We start from the raw sequence: 17,001 nt of genomic DNA, 5'->3' as shown, positions 1-17,001 counted from the left end.
GGAGCCCCACCTTCCCCAGCACTTTGCACCAGACGGTGCTTGGGACTTCTCTTACTTCTTTCAGGCCTGTGAACATGAGACATGGCTTTCAAAATTACTTAGGTGCAGGTTATAAGGATCCAACACGACGAAGCTAAGGGACTCGACACAATCATCACTGGAAGAGGAGCCTTACACTCAGGACAGGGGTTTCTGGGCGCCACTCTGCTCCTCCCCCTAAGTCACATCATATGAGGTCAGATGGAAGTGGATGATCTGAGGGACTATACCTCACAACAGCCTCACTTTCCACCAGGGAAACCTACTCTAGAGGAACCTTTTAAGGTGTATCTTTATACATTTACCCAGGAGGTGACTCCACTTACATGATTTCCCTGCTAAGAAAATTCTTTCTTCAATTTTCTGGAAAACACTATTGAGGAGGCTGTTGTTATTGAAAAAGAACATATTTCCCCATCCATTCTGTGCTTGCTTATGTATATTTCTCCAAACATTTCCATCTTTCTCCCCAGTGCATTTCTTGTTTTAAGATCAGCTTTTCTAAATCCAGTCCCCAGCATTCTGTTTTATGTCACTGTATCCCTGACTGACATGTAGGAAGCTTGATTATAATCGACAGATAAATCTGTTTTCTGGGAACTGCGCATTCTACAGCGCCCCAGCATAAAGGATTCTGAAATAATCTCTTTGTTTATTTCCTCAACAGAAGGCAGTCAGGTCAACCAGTTTATTCCGCCAGCATTGCAAGAGGGCTCCCATGCATTTTCCAGCCTTTTCTGTCTGTTTTTTGAGCTGCTGTTGTAAAAGTTTAGTGTGCTTTGGGACGTGTCATCTCTTATTTCTTAAGGGTCAGCTGTTCTGAGAGAGAAGGTCAGCTTCAGTAGTTCTCAGGTTTCATTTCGGGAAATTCCTGGCCCTGCTCAGCGCTCCATGCGTTTCTACTCATCAAGGCCAGCCCTCTGTTGCAGCTGCAGCCGAGTACAGAGCCCATTTATTCCCATCATTTGGAGCTCCCCGTAATGTTTTTTCCTATTGCCATTCAACTGATATTCTTTAAAATAAGATTTACCAAACAAGTCAAGCTTCACAGGGCTTTGGAATACATATCTTGAATGTCTGATGACTTTTAAACCTCAGATACAACATTAGGAGCAAACTATCAAAGACATCAACTGTCTGACTTCACTCAGCCTCCACCATTCTGAAGGTGGCTTCATGGGGGAGGGAATGAGGAGTGGAGAGACTCTTTCACTCTACTCACCCCACCCACACAGCAGCAGAGAGCTGGACAATCTTAGGAAGAAGGGGAACTCAGAGTTGGATCCTTGACCTCAACTCCTGTGTCCTAAGGTAAGAATTTCAGTGACTTGCCCAAGGCCATCTGGCTGATCACGCCATTATCCATTTTGGACTATTTTGGTGCATTTGATCTTGGAAAACGAGTCTCAAGTTGATAAACATGGAGTTCAGTCTCGCACAAAAAAATTTATTCTTGTTATTATTTATCCATTTAGGGATCATGGAACATTTTGTTTAATGACAATAGGTTTAATACAGTCAGCAGTCTGTATTTTGATAACAGAGATATATATATTTATACTATAAGAACATTTATACACATGCATGTCTGTTTTGCTTCTATTAAAGTTCCTTTGCAGTGACAGGAAGCAAATGTGTCTGAATTTGCACATAATGAAAACATCGAAGTAGTAAAATAAACTGATCCAATATATACTATATGAGGCATTTAAATTCTTGTAATTCACATCTGATAAAAGCGGTAGGAATATGAAATGGTACACGTTAATCTCCTTCACTCATGAAACTCTAAGCAAAAATGATAATGTTCTAAAATAAAGAGGAATGTTCTCTAAAAATTTAGGCCTGACCTTTTACTCTTCCTTCCCCCTTTTCCTGAAAAAATGCAGAGCTCTTGTTGATCCCGATTTTGAATCCTGTGCTTTAAAAAGGCCTCTTCTGGTTTTTCAGAACAGTAGTCACACTGCTTTTGTGTTCATCTTCTTTGGGAGACATTGGCTAGCTGGGCAGATTTGGACTAAAATCCATCTTTTAGCTGACTGGCCGATAATGACTATAAGGAAGGAGACTCTTATTTTGCTGATATTCCCTTCTGTTCCCTATAGTGCATTAATCAATTTACTTATCAATAGTAAATATTGTGTACTCTGGAGTCAGATTGCATGGGTTGGAATCCAGGTTCTACCTCTTGTTAGCTAGGCAATCTTGGGCTACTTATTTTAACTAGCTGAGCATCATCTTTCCAGTTTTAAAAATGTGGATAATAACAGGATTTCCCATACAGCATTGTCAGAAAGGTCAAATGAGATAATCCATATAGATATATTCTGTTCCCTGCTGCAAACGCAAAGCTCTATAAAGAGTTGCAGTTATTGTTACTGTTATTATGAAATTAACTATTCTAATCTTTGAGAGAGATGGAGAGGGTCAGATTACCTAGGTTTTCCAAAAGGTGCACCCGAATGGAACTGTGTTCAGAGCTATTCTGTGGCCCTGTCAGTAGTGGTGTTGTTATTCTCTCCTGCTTTCCTGGCTTTCAAATAGCTAAGAGGAAGGTCCATTGTTAGTCACTGAGGGATATCCATTGGCCAGACCATGGTCTTTCATAGAACAAAAAAATCATTCTTTATTCATGTTCTAACTTTCCCTCCAGGAAGTAAAACATTGCAATAGACAACAATCTTTTGTCTGAGGTGAGTTCAGACTAGAAAAACAGACAAATAGAGCTGTGCCCAGTTTTCTTTCTTCCTTTCTACCATTCTTCTAAATGTAAAACAGTACTGTTGGTATGAAGTCCCTGTTTCCCAGAGTAAATGCTCTCTGTACACATTTAAAATTCACTCATGCCTCTTCTCAGTGAACCACGTGCTATCTCCCAAGATGATCACTCTTCTGATTTTTTTCACTTTGTATTAATTTACTAGAATTTCATGTTAATTAAATCATAAAGTATGTACTCTTTGGTGTCTGGCCCTCTTCTAACTGTTGGAGTTTGGTGGCATGACTTATGCATAGGTACCAAGTTTATAAGTTACTAATGTATCTTTCTTCCTTTCTGTCCCCAAATGTCACTGCTAGGTGGAACTACTGCTTTCGAAAGGCTGAAATATGTGTAATCGGCTACTCAAAATGCATTTTCCAATAGACAAAATGATATACATTTCAGTTAGCTATAGTTGAAGTCTATCAGTAGATATTATTCAGATAAATTAGGGGTTAATAGACTTCTATGAAACAGTCTAGGAATCTGTAGCCTTGGGCCACCAGCCTGTGCATTTAAAAGAGGAATGGGGAGAGTCAGTTGAACTAGTAAGCCTCTTTTGTTAGGGCACTAATCCCATCATGAGTGCTCCACCTTCAGGACCTTATTATCCCCCAAAGGCCCTACCTACTAATTTCATTCCATTGCTATTAGCGCTTCAACATATGAATTTTGGGGGAGAACAAATACAGTCTAAAACAGGTATGTACATCTTCCTCTTTAGTATATAATACCAGAATAATCTTAATAATAAATGGTTAGTTTTCTATTTTATAAACTACCCATTTGATGAACTATAAACAATATGAAAAATTGTTTTTGAAGAATTTTTAGCGACTTAAACATCCTTTAGTGTAACGCTAAGTGAAAAAGGACAAAAATCTAAATTCTCTATAATTATATCCCTGTGTGTTTGTGTGTGTTCATAGAAGAAAAAAATTAAGAGAAAATATATCAAATTCTTTTTATTGATTTTCTCAGGATGATGGGGAAATGGAAATTAAAATATGTGTCTTTATACTTTTCAGATTCTAAAACTGAACATATCAACTTAAAATCAGAACAATAATACAAGTCTATTATAAACAATAACACATAAATGCATAATGTAAAAAGTGATAGTCCCTCAAACCCTTCACCTTTTCTGTGTCTTTCCTCAATCTTACTCTCTTGAGATAATCACTATTATAAATTTGGGATTCATTCTTCCACGCCCTTTTCTCCACCCATGTGTGTGTATTTATCTTTCTGGAAGAAGAAGCCCTTCATGCTTAGATTTATTTGAAAGTGAGCATATATTCTTTTCTTTTGTGTTCAGACAATAACAGAAAACTGTCAAATACTTGGCACAATTATTTCACTTGGAACAAAAAGAAGAAAAAAGAAAAAAAAAACTGAGTGGTAGGCCTGCAGGGCAGATAATTCTGTAATGAATTTCATTGATTATGTGCTGTTGGATTCCAGGCTACAATCTGCAAATTAGATGTAGGGCAAAATGGATTTAAACTGCAGGGTGAAGCCTATTATTAGATCATTGAATCAGTTCTTAAAAATTAGTATTATAAAGAAAATAGAAAATATTAGAATATATTATATGTATTAGGATAATTAGTGTGTATCAAACATTTGTTTACTTATACTTATGCATGTGTGTATTTCTATTATGTCATGATGTAAAACCTACATCATGTGCTAATTGTGCAAATTAAATCTTATTCTCAATGTTTGGGTGTGTGTATATGTGCAGCCCATTGGAGTTCAACAGTAACCCGCTGAATAATGCAGAAGAATAAGTAGGGCCCTGGACTATGAATTAGGCATACAAAGACTGGATTAGAAGATGGGAGAAAATGAAAGCAAGCACATGGTTTGTATGGGAATCACACTTCATTGCCTTTAGCTTAAAGAGTATGGCTCTCAACCAAGGCTACAGGATAACATAAATTAGGAGACACTCCATGAGTACATCAGGTTTCCTCTGGTTCTTCCAGAGAAGACAAGTTCACTTGGCTATTATCTTCAGCCTCATGAGGGAGGTCATCCTGAAAGTTTGAAGGAAGTGACAAATAAGGGTCTTTGTTGAGCTTTTTGGACCCTAGATTCATGTCACTCTAAAATTACAGATTACTTAAATGGTTGAAAAATTACTTTTGGCAAACCTTGTCATTTAGATTAATATTCAAATTTTGCATTTAGTTTCTTGCTATATGACCAGTGCATATTGTGTCATTAGCCTCATTATATACTAGCAACTAGGAAACACATAGGCACATTCTCATTACACTACTTTCAATCTGCCATGTCAAAGTCCTCTGAGCATGGTAAGCTCAACCAAGGGCCACACCAGAGGCTAAACCTGACCTTGGAATGAAGTCTACTACCTATTGTCCTTGTGTTATTTTAGCCACCATATCTCACACTTTGGAAATGTATTGCTGAGGGTATTTACTGTCTAGGAGAAGAGGGAGATGGATTCTAACATCTCCCTCTTGGTAAGGAATGAAGCTTCCTGAGAACAATGAGGAATTATATATGTGGAGGAATAGAGGAATGACAGGATTTATGCTGTATTCAAAATTGGCATAGACCCATATCCCTTTACCTAAATTCATTCACTGAGCCATCTATTCCGTTAGGCTAACTTCTGCAATGGATCTCCAATTCCCTCTCCTTTTCCCTTGCTCCTGATTCTCTTTGTTCTACCTTACCTTCTTCATTCAGTCCTGAGCACGCATCAATACAGGCAGTTTAATAAAGCAGGAATCACTGACATTCCATTACACTGTCGACCACTTGTTTTTGTAAACTCAGCTATGTACAAACATGCCCGGAGAGCATCCCTGCTAGGGCAGTCCATCAGGGATTTATTTTCAAAAAGGGCCAAAGCACCACTGGTGAAAAGATGTTATCCTAACAGAACAGACTGTTGGACAGCAGAACTCTGGCCAAACAGCACGGTTCTGTGCCAGAGCACAGTGGCCATGTCTCCTTCAGCACAATTTTTGTCAGTCTGATCAGCCTTTAGCAGGCCACCACTTGTGAGTGTGGACACTAAGTAAGTATTTCTGTAGGGCTCTCATCTATAAAAACAATTTTATTTTAAAATGAATTACAAAATGTATGGGCTCATGTGAGGTATAGGGATTTATTGGTGAAGACTTAGAGAAGAACTTGAGCGATCATATATGTCAGTTCCTCCTGCACATGAAAATTCTGTGTTGTGTCCAGTCATCATCTCTTCCCGTTCAGATTCAGGAACCCTCTTTGTATTCTTTCTTATCAAACGGTCTGTTCCTGGTCAATTCCCTATCTCCCACTGTGAAAAGAAGGGAGCGACACTCATTACCCACCATGCCATGACTCCTCAGGAGTCATTTGTTCAGAAACGGTATAGATCTTGCTTCTGCAATTCTCTAATACAACTTTAATTTAATGCTGCTTACATCATTGCTATGAAACTATGTCACTCTCATGCTGCCTATGAACAGTAGCAGCCAATGGCTCCCTCAAGGAGTGAAGGCTCTACTTCAATGCTGATGAACAGAGATGCAAATCTCCCCCAAGCAAGGTAACAAATGTGAGCAATGATTCATTTCCTCATCTTGTTAGATTTAGTATTTAGAGTTTTATACTGTATACAAAGAAAACAGATCTTTCAAACATGTCTTCTCTTGATCCCTTGGGCCATAATCACTGTACTAGACTGTGATCTCTTTGCCTTCCTGCCCCTGCACACTTCCACTAGTGGGAGGACAGGCAAAGGGCTCTGGGCAGGAGAAGACCAGGGCAGAAACCAATTGTTAAAGTGGCAAATTGGAATAATGATTGATCCAAATACACATGGAGGACTCCCAGGGAACTGTGAGTGCTGGAGAACTCACAAATGTGCAAACAAGAAAGTCAGCCCGACACGTGCCAAGTCGGAGATCTCCAACATGAGCTCATTCTCACAGTCAGCCACGTCAAAACTCACCAGCTCCTCTGACTTCTTCCACCTCCCCTGGCCCTCAGCTTAGAGAGTCTAGAACTACAGAAGCAAAACGGGAGAGAAGCTCTAGTTGAGGAGAGAGAAAAATAAGTCACCAACCGCATTCTCATTTCCTCTTGGTAGGCTGTCCTCCCTGCTGCAAACAGAAGCAGTACAAAGATAAGAGCTTCACCTTGAAAGCAAGTTTCAGGTTTTCCTATTACAAGGGACAGAGTGTTCTCATTGTTCAATTAAACATGTGTTTTATTGTTCGTGGTAATCAGAGAATTGTTTACAGTGGTGGTTGACAGTTGCCAACTGCTTTTGTGCTGGGGATGGGGTGGGGACTACTCTGGGCAGTGTTTGCCCTCCAAGACTGACTTTAGAGCTCCAGCATGACATTGCTAAATGTGGAGTAAGGAAGACATATGTGCAATTCTGTCTGGCAAGTCAGTATGAGCAGATTCAGCACACTGACTGTTACCTAAGAATGACCTGAAAAGACCATTTTCACCCAGGGTCAGTGAAAGATCCAGCCCAAGAATAAACTTAAAGACAGTGGAAGAACAAAACCAAATGCCTTCTAATTTCTCTTAACCACAATTGTTCAACATAGTAGTCATACATTTGAAAAAAAGAGCCTTGTTTTGCTGGAGCATCTTAAGCTATTGTGAACATGGAGATTTCACAGCAGGCAGGTCATGAGGCAGAAGGAGCATTTCCCTTCTTGCTGCTAGAAAGCTGACATATGAACCTCTCCTGACTTGGATGCGGAGGATGTGACGCACTGGCATTGTTCATGGTGTCGGTTTGGGGAGTGACTACCGACTCTGCATCTCTCCAGCAGCCATTATCACAAGTGTTGAAATAGGGTTAGAGGAAAGTGGCAGATACTATGTGGTATCTCTGAGGCTAATATAGAGCATATTTCAAATAACCTCTGGGGGCTTCTAGAATTAGACTTTTAAGAAATGCACTATGAGTACTGGGGGTTGGCTTAAAGATGGCAGTGTGAGAGGTGAGACACAAACCTCCTCCCAAAAGCACATATAATATGAAATATAGCAAATACAACTAATCCTGAAAGAGCAACAAGAAATAAGGCTGCAACAGATTGTCTACATGTGGGGAAATGAGCAGACATCACAGAAAAGGGTAAAGTATCAAACCATGATCCAGTGGGACCCAAACCCAGGCCCCACCCCAACTCACCAGCAGGAGGAAGGGAAAAAGTATGGAGGGGGAAGAGGCCTAGGACTGCTGAATACCCAGCCCTGGAGATCTACTCTGGGAGCATAAACCTACATTACATGGTGCTCCAGAGATTAACAGGGTTGGAAAGCTAAGACAGGTGAAATACTTGGAGAGACTAATATTCCAGCCACTTGTGGAGAACAGGTACCCACAAATGGCCACTCTGAGACAAAAGAAAGGTGGGAACTTTGAAAGACTTCCCAATAGCAAGAGGGCTGCTAAAGGGGCAGGGATTCCACCGAGGTTGCTACTCAGGAGAAAGGACAGTTGGACAAATAGTCCTGATGCACTCAGCCCTGCAGGTTGGGAACTTTCAGGAGATTCAGGCACTCCAACCCCCTGGTTGGCAACCCAGCTATGAGGACTCCCGGCCACAATACACAGCCTGCCTCTTCTTCCTCCCAGCAGACAACAGCTCGCAAACCTGCTGCCCCCACCATTGCGCCAGGCCAGCCAGAGGTAGGCTCTGCCTATGGCAGATACAAGTGCATAGCATGAAGGTTCCTCCCTGAGTACTTGGCCCACTGGCTCTGGTATTGGGGGCAAGCACTGCAGACAGGAAATAGGAAAGAGCTCTTTCCTCTTGGCAGGTACCAGCACTGCTCACCTGGGACTCCTGCCATCACTCCAGGTGCTCAGAGAGTAGAGCTTCTGGGCACTCAGAGAGAGCTGATTACACCAAGTTATTACTACAAATATGAAATTTCAAAAGAACCTGGTACAAACCAAAATCCCACAAACACCAGAAAGAGGAACATGTGAAACTGAACTCACCAATCTTCCTGAAAAAGATTTCAAAATGAAAATCATAAACATGCTGATAGAGATACAGAGAAATACTCAAGATCTTAGGGATGACATCAAGAAAGAGACAGAAACTTTGAAAAATACAGTATCCAAAATGAAACATACAATGGAGGAATTCAAAAGCAGATTAGATGAAGGAGAGGAGATAGTAAATGAAAGAGAAATTGGAGAACAGGAATACAAAGAAGCTGAGGCACAGAGAGAAAAAAGGGTCTCTAGGAATGAAAGAATATTAAGAGAACAGTGTGACCAATCCAGACAGAAAAATATTCACATTATAGGGATACCAGAAGAAGAAGAGAAAGAAAAAGGGATAGAAAGTGTCTTTGAGGAAGTAATTGCTGAAAACTCCCCCAATCTGGGGAAGGAGATCATCTCTCAGGCCATGGAGGTACACAGATCTCCCAACACAAGGGACCCAAGGAAGACAACACCAAGACATAACAATTAAAATGGCAAAGATCAAGGATAAGGACAGAGTACTAAAGCAGCCACAGAGAGAAAAAAGATCACCTACAAAGGAAAACCCATCAGGCTATCATCAGATTTCTCACAGAAACCTTACAAGCCAGAAGGGACTGGCATGATGTATTTAATGCAATAAACAGAAAGGCCTCAAACCAAGAATACTCTACCCAGTACAATTATTACTTAAATTTGAAGGAAGAATTAAACAATTTCCAGAAAAGCAAAAGTTGAGGAAATTTACTTCCCACAAAATGTCTCTACAGTGATTTTTGAAGTGCTCCTGTAGATAGAAATGTTCCTAAGGCCAAATAGTTGTCACCAGAAAAATAAAACCACAGTAAAGGAAGTAGACCAATTAATTACTAAGCAGATGCAAAATTAAATCACCTATTCCCAAAGTCAGTCAAGGGATACACAAAGAGCACAGGATATGATACCTAATATATGAAGAATAGAGGAAGAAGAAAAAGGAGGGGGAAAAAAAGGACCTTTAGATTGTGCTTGTAATAGTGTACTAACTGAGTTAAGTTAGGCTGTTAGATGGTAATGAAGCCATCCTTGAACCTTTGGTAACCACAAATCTAAAACATGAAATGGCATTAAGTACATACATAACAATAATTGCCCTAAATATAAATGGACTGAATGCACCAATCAAAAGACATAGAATTACTGAATGGCTAATAAAACAAGACCCATCTATATGCTGCCTACAAGAGACTCACTTCAAACCCAAAACCACCCACAGACTAATGTGAAGGGATAGAAAAAGATATTTCATGCAACTAATAGGGAGAAAAAGCAGGTATTGCGGTACTTGTATCAGACAAAATAGTAAAACAAAGAAAGTCACAAGAGACAAAGAAGGACATTATATAATGATCAAGGGTCAGTCTAATAAGGGGATGTAACCATTATAAATATCTGTGCACCCAACACAGGAGCACCTACATATGTGAAACAAATACTACCAGAATTAAAGGGGGAAATAGAATGTAATGCATTCATTCTAGGAGACTTCAACACACCACTCACTCCAAAGGACAGATCAACCAGACAGAAAATAAGTAAGGAGACAGAGGCACTGACAACACATTAGAACAGATGGATCTAATAGATATCTACAGAACACTCACCCAAAAGCAGCAGGATACACATTCTTATCAAGTGCACATGGAACATTATCAAGAATAGATCATATACTAGGCCACAAAAAGAGCCTCAGTAAATTCAGAAGGATTGAAAGTGTACCAACCAGCTTCTCAGATCACAAAGGTATGAAACTAGAAATAAATTACACAAAGAAAACAAGAAAGCCCACAAACACAAGGAGACTTAACAACATGCTCCTAAATAATCAATGGATCAATGACCAAAGAAAAACAGAGATCAAGCAATCCATGCAGACAGATGACAACAATAACTCAGCACCACAAAATCTGTGGGATGCAGCGAAGGTCATGCTAAAAGGGAAGTATACTGCAATACAGGCGTACCTCAGGAAATAAGAACAATCCCATAGGAACAGTCTAACATCTCAATTAATGAAATTAGAAAAAGAAAAACAAATGAGGCCCAAAGTCAGTAGAAAGAGGGGCATAATAAAGATCAGAACAGATAAAAATAAAATTGAGAAGAATAAAAAAATAAAAAGAATCAATGAAAGCAGGAGCTGGTTATTTGAGAAAATTAACAAAATACATAAACCCCTAGCCAGACTTCTCAAGAAAAAAAGAGAGTCTACACATAAAAACAATAAAAAATGAGAAAGGAAAAATCACTATGGACACCACCAAAATACAAAGAATTATTAGAGAACACTGTGAAAAATTATATACTAACAAACTGGATAACCTAGAAGAAATTGACAACTTTCTAGAAAAATACAACCTTCCAAGGCAGACCCAGGAAGAAACAGAAAATCTGAGCGGACCAATTACCAGCAACAAAATTGAATTGGTAATCAAAAAACTACCTAAGAACAAAATGCCTGGACAAGATGGCTTCACCACTGAATTTTACCAAATATTTAGTGGAGACTTAATACCCATCCTCCTTAAAGTCTTCCAAAAAGTAGAAGAGGAGGGAGTACTTCCAAATGCATTCTGTGAGGCCAGCATCACTCTAATACCAAAACCAGGCAATGACACCAGAAAAAAAGAAAATTACAGACCAATATCCCTGATGAACATAGATGCAAAAATACTCAACAAAATATTAGCAAACCAAATTAAAAAATACATCAAAAATATCATCCATCATGATCAAGGTGGATTTATTCCAGGGATGCAATGATGGTATAATATTTGAAAATCCATCAACATCATTACCACACTAACAAAAAGGACAAAAATTGATAGATACTGAAAAAGTATTCAACAAAATTCAACATCCATTCATGATATGAATTCTCAACAAAATGGGTATAGAGGGAAAGTACCACAACATAATAAAAGCCATATATGACAAACCCACAGCCAACATCATACTTAACAGCAAGAACATGAAAGCTTTTCCTTTAAGATTGGGAAAAAGACAAGGATGCCCAGTCTCCCACTTTTATTCAACATAGTACTGGAGGTCCTAGCCATGGCAGTCAGACAACACAAAGAAACAAAAGCATCCAGATTGATAAGGAAAAAGTTAAACCATCACTGTTTGTAAATGACATGATATTATATAAAAAACCCTAAAGAATCCACCACGAAACTACTAGAACCAATGTCTGAATTCAGAAAATTTGCAGGAAACAAAATTAATACACAGAAATCTGTTGCATTTCTATATACTAACGATGAACTAGCAGAGAGAGAAATCAGGAAAAAAAATTCCATTCATAATTGCATAAAAAAGAATAAAGTATTATTACCTAGAAATAAACCTAACCAAGGAAGTGAAAGACCTATACCCTGAAAACTACAAGATACTCATGAAAGAAATTAAAGAAGACACTAAATAATGGAAATACATCCTGTGCTCATGGATAAGAAGAATTAATATTGTCAAAATGGCCATCCTGTCTAAAGCAATCTACAGATTCAATGCAATACCTATCAAAATACTAACAGCATTCTTCAACAAACTAGAACAAATAGTTCTAAAATTCACATGGAACCACAAAAGACCCCAAATAGCTAAAGCAATCCTGAGAAAGAAGAATAAAGCTGGGGGTATTACACTCCCCGACTTCAAGTTCTACTACAAAGCCACAGTAGTCAAGACAGTTTGTTACTGGCACAATAACAGACCCATAAATCAATGGAACAAAATAGAGAGCTCAGATATAAACCTAAGCATACATGGTCAATTAACATATGATAAAAGAGCCATGGATATACCATAGGGAAAAGACAGCCTCTTCAATGACTGGTGTTGGGAAAACTGGACAGCTACATGTAAGAGAGTGAAACTAGGTTATTGTCTAACCCCATATACTAAAGTAAACTCGAAATGGATCAAAGACCTGAATGTAAGTCATGAAACTATAAAACTCTTAGAAGACAACATAGGCAAAAATCTCTTGAATATAAACATGAGCAACTTTTTCCTGAACACAACTCCCAGCAGGAGGTTGACATCCAAAATATACAAATGACTCAAATGCCTCAACACCCAAAAGGCCAATAACCTGATTAAAAAATGGGCAGAGGATATGTACATACACTACTCCAAAAGAGAAATTCAGATGGCCAACAGGCACATGAAAAGATGCTCCTCATCACTAATTATCAGGGAAATGCAAATTAAAACCACAATGAATTATAACCTCACACCAGTTAGGATGGCCAAAATCCAAAAGATAAGGAATAACAAATGCTGACAAGAATGCAGAGAAATGGGAATGGGAACCCTCCTACACTGCTGGTGGGAATGTAAGCTAGTTTAACCATTGTGGAAAGCAATATGGAGGTTCCTCAAAAAACTAAAAATAGAAATACCATTTGACCCAGGTATTCCACTTTTAGGAATTTACGCAAAGAAAACAAGATCACAGATTCAAAAGACATATGCACCCCTTTGTTTATCGCAGCACTATTTACAATAGCCAAGAAATGGAAGCAACCTAAGAGTCCATTAGTAGGTGAATGGATAAAGAAGATGTGGTACATATACACTGTGGAATATTATTCAGCCATAAGAAGAAAACAAGTCCTACCATTTGCAACAACATGGATGGAGGTAGAGGGTATTATGCTCAGTGCAATAAGCATGGTGGAGAAAGACAAGTACCAAATGATTTCCCTCATTTGTTGAGTATAACAACAAAGCAAAACTGAAGGAACAAAACAGCAGCAATCTCACAGACTCCAAGGGACTAGTGGTTACCAGGGGGGATGGGTGGGGGTGGGTGGGTGGGGAAAGAAGGAGAAGGGGATTGTGGGGTATCATGATTAGTGCCCATGGTGTGTGGGGGGTCATGGGGAAGACAGTGTAGCACAGAAAAAGCAAAAAGTGACTCTGTGGCATCTTACTACACTGATGGACAGTGACTGCAATGGGGTATGGGGAGGGATTCAATAATAAGGGTGAATAACCACATTGTTTTTCTTGTGAAACCTTCATAATAGTGTATATCAATGATACCTTAATAAAAATAAAAAGATCAAAAAAGAAAAAGAGAAAATGCACGACATTTTGTAACAGCCAATAAAATACATGCTCCGATGTGGATGATGACAGTGATGGCCCTGACATGGCCTGGGAAATTTGTCTTTTCTTAATTCTTTTATATCTAGTCCTGAATTCCAAGTTGGAGTGCCCTTCTAAAAAATTTGTTATTATTTTTAGCACCAGGACAGTTATCTACACAGTTTTATCCTTGGGACTGGAACATTTGCTGAATGTCTGGTGATGATGGTGCTGAGCAGGCCACCCAGAAGGACAGGATTCTTTCCCAGAAGGAAAAGCAGATGCCTGTCCTCTTAGAAGTCTGCACACTCAGAGGTGAAGTTTTCCTCTCTCATAAGCTAATGAAAGCTGTAATCTGCTTTATAAACTCCCCATTATATAAGTTCCGAAGGATGGAACCCATTTGACCTTTTAATTATTAATGCCTGTGCTCAAATTATGATTATATTCTTAATCCCTGCCCTGCTAACTAGCAATTTTCTGATTGAGTTTTCATTCTTCCCATTTCACTAATTGCAACTTCTTTACCATATAATAATAGAATCTTCAGAACAGCACTTTGCAACTACAAAGGTTATCAAATGTTAATGAGCAGTTTTTTTAATGAGCACTTTTAATAGCTGTTAACTCATTACAAGGCTTTTCAAATTCCACATTTGCTTTGTTATTTCTCTATTTCTTTGTACATTCTTTCTTTAAAAGTATTTCCTCAAAGCTAATTGGAATATTCTTGGAAAAAACTAGCCTATTTGACACTTTTCTGTAGGTCAAACATGCTATATGGTCATCTTATTTATTCCTTTAACAAGCCCTGGGAGTGAGGTGTTCGTACTCTTCTCCAATAATGAAAAACAGGGACAAAAAATGCTAAGTGATGTGCTCAAGGTCAATGGTGCAGAAGGATTTGAGTTCAAGTTTTCTGTCTTCAACTTTCAAATCTTGTGTTCTTTTCTCTACAGAACTCAAGGGACTATGTTAAATGTTTACTGTAAAGACAAATAAATGGGAAAAAGCTGGTACTTAATAAATAACAATGGAAGAACTTTCCCCCATCAGGTGCCATCATCAGCTTCCACTATCATTACTGTCTTATTTCAGTTTTCTTCATTATTCCACTTCCTTCTTGGCTTTATCCCTTTAATCAGATGTAACTTTAGTACTTTTCACCTTTTCGTTTTCCAGGTTGCCAGTTAATACACTGGAATTATGTTGGAATCACTCAATTATCCAGATAATGATCTATACTGTCCAAATAGGTAAATTACCATCTACCTCCATTGGATTTCACACAATTTGAATTTAAGCATACTAAAAATGCCCCTTTATAATGGCTTTTGTGTAACTGGTACAAACCTTATCACTTCCTTGGGCTACAAATATAACCATGTCTTATTTTTCTAACTGATTCTTCCAGACATCCCTTTTGCCCTTCTGCAGAATACCCTGTACCTTCTTACTGAGACTGCCTGCCCACTGCACTCCCCAGGATGCTGAGCTTTACTGGACCCTTCAGGTAGAGCCTGTTTGTAAATGAAGGCAGAATGAGAGGGGAAGCCTAACCTGCCCACTGAAGGCCACTGCACCTGCCTCTGTGTCAGCATTTTGTAAACCGTTGCCCAGCTCAGATGGACTCCTGTCCCCTGCTTGTGCACTGGCCCTGCGCATCTAGAACTTGGATGACCTGCATTTGGGAACGGAGATTATAGTTCTCCCAGTGCACTTCCTGATGCTCAGCTGCTGCTGCAGAAGTGGACCATGACATCAGAGGGTCTGGGTGGGGTGAGCTTGTAGCCTTGGCTGTCTGTGAGGTTAGAATCCTACCCATGAGCCTCTGCATGAGGAATGGCTCAGGCCACCAGGGCAGACCTTTCCCCCTCACCTCTGCTGCCCCCGGTGATCTTTCCTGCCAGTGAGATTGACAGGAGAGTTTCTATGAATAAGTGTGGCATAAAACTTCTGGATAGTGTTGGCCGTCAGAACTATTTTTCATGATTTTTATTAAGAGGGCTAGTTATTTCACAGTAGTTGTTAGGGTTTTATGAAGTACTCTTTAAAAATTATGTTTTTAATGCCTTAGTTCACTCTTTGGAGCAAAGTTGTAGATTTACCCATAATTGTCAGAAAGTTCTGTCTGGCTTCACCGTGATACCTTGGCCATGTTTTTTAACCTCTTTGAGGCTTAGGACCTTCATTAGTGAAATGAAGCTATTGGATCAAAACAGCACAGTCTACCTTAGGTATCCTTTTTTGGCCCACAGACTGCTATAGTAATACATAATCTCACTAACCCCCTCAGGTTTTTGAAAATCATCTCATTATCTTAGGTGTTTCAGAATAAATAATTATACATTTTATATGCTAAGTAGTATAACCAAAAATTCTGGTTTCCTCAAGATAGCCCTGCATTTTATATATTATTCTGGCGGTTATTTGCAGCACCTTTCACTCTCAAACTATTCTGATTTAAATGAAAATTACATGGTTACCTTACTTACTTGGTTGTTTAAATGCAATCTTAACAACAGTTATTTAAAGACACATTTTAACTTTTCCTAATTTAACAAGTAATATGTGCTATGCAATTTTTAAAAATTAAATATATAACTAAAAGCCTAATTGAGAAACCAGAAATATAAAATAATAGCTATCATGTTTAGCTGGGGACTAAATGTACATTAAGTGTACATGCAGATATCAACTTAGCTTCTTGAAACATCAAAAAACTGCTTATTTTATAAGACTGAATTTCTTGTATTTTGCTCTTAAAAACATGAAGTGTTTTATTTACATAATCATGTTTTTGTTGCTAAAAAATTAGCTCAATGAAAGGATTTATGTTGTTATTTGCCAGCTTTTGTTCTCAAATAAATCATTTTCTTATGGATAATTTTATTCCACTAAACAAAGAAACCCCTCCATTTTATTGGCTAAATATTTTCCCTTTTAACACCGGTTTTTGTAAAACTAGGGACACCCTGATGTGCTATATACATGTTTGGGTTAGTTAAATTGAACTGGTGAACTTACTAAAGAAAATCTTGAACTATACAGAATCATCTTTTCTGTGTTCCTTGTG

At 38.7% G+C, this 17,001-nt stretch overlaps 1 long non-coding RNA gene across 1 annotated transcript; it reads left to right on the top strand.

The window, feature by feature from the left end:
* Positions 1–915: 915 nt before the first annotated feature.
* LOC118969388 (uncharacterized) lies at positions 916–16,970 on the top strand. The gene is made up of 3 exons (XR_005057324.2): positions 916–1,350; positions 14,085–14,240; positions 15,340–16,970. It is a non-coding gene; the product is annotated as an uncharacterized lncRNA (long non-coding RNA).
* The last annotated feature ends 31 nt before the right edge of the window (positions 16,971–17,001 follow it).

This window comes from Manis javanica, chromosome 10 (genome assembly GCF_040802235.1).
Source record: "Manis javanica isolate MJ-LG chromosome 10, MJ_LKY, whole genome shotgun sequence".
NCBI lineage: Eukaryota > Metazoa > Chordata > Mammalia > Pholidota > Manidae > Manis > Manis javanica.
The sequence above is the reverse complement of the archived record's forward strand: the minus strand, read 5'-3'. Positions and strand labels throughout refer to the sequence as shown.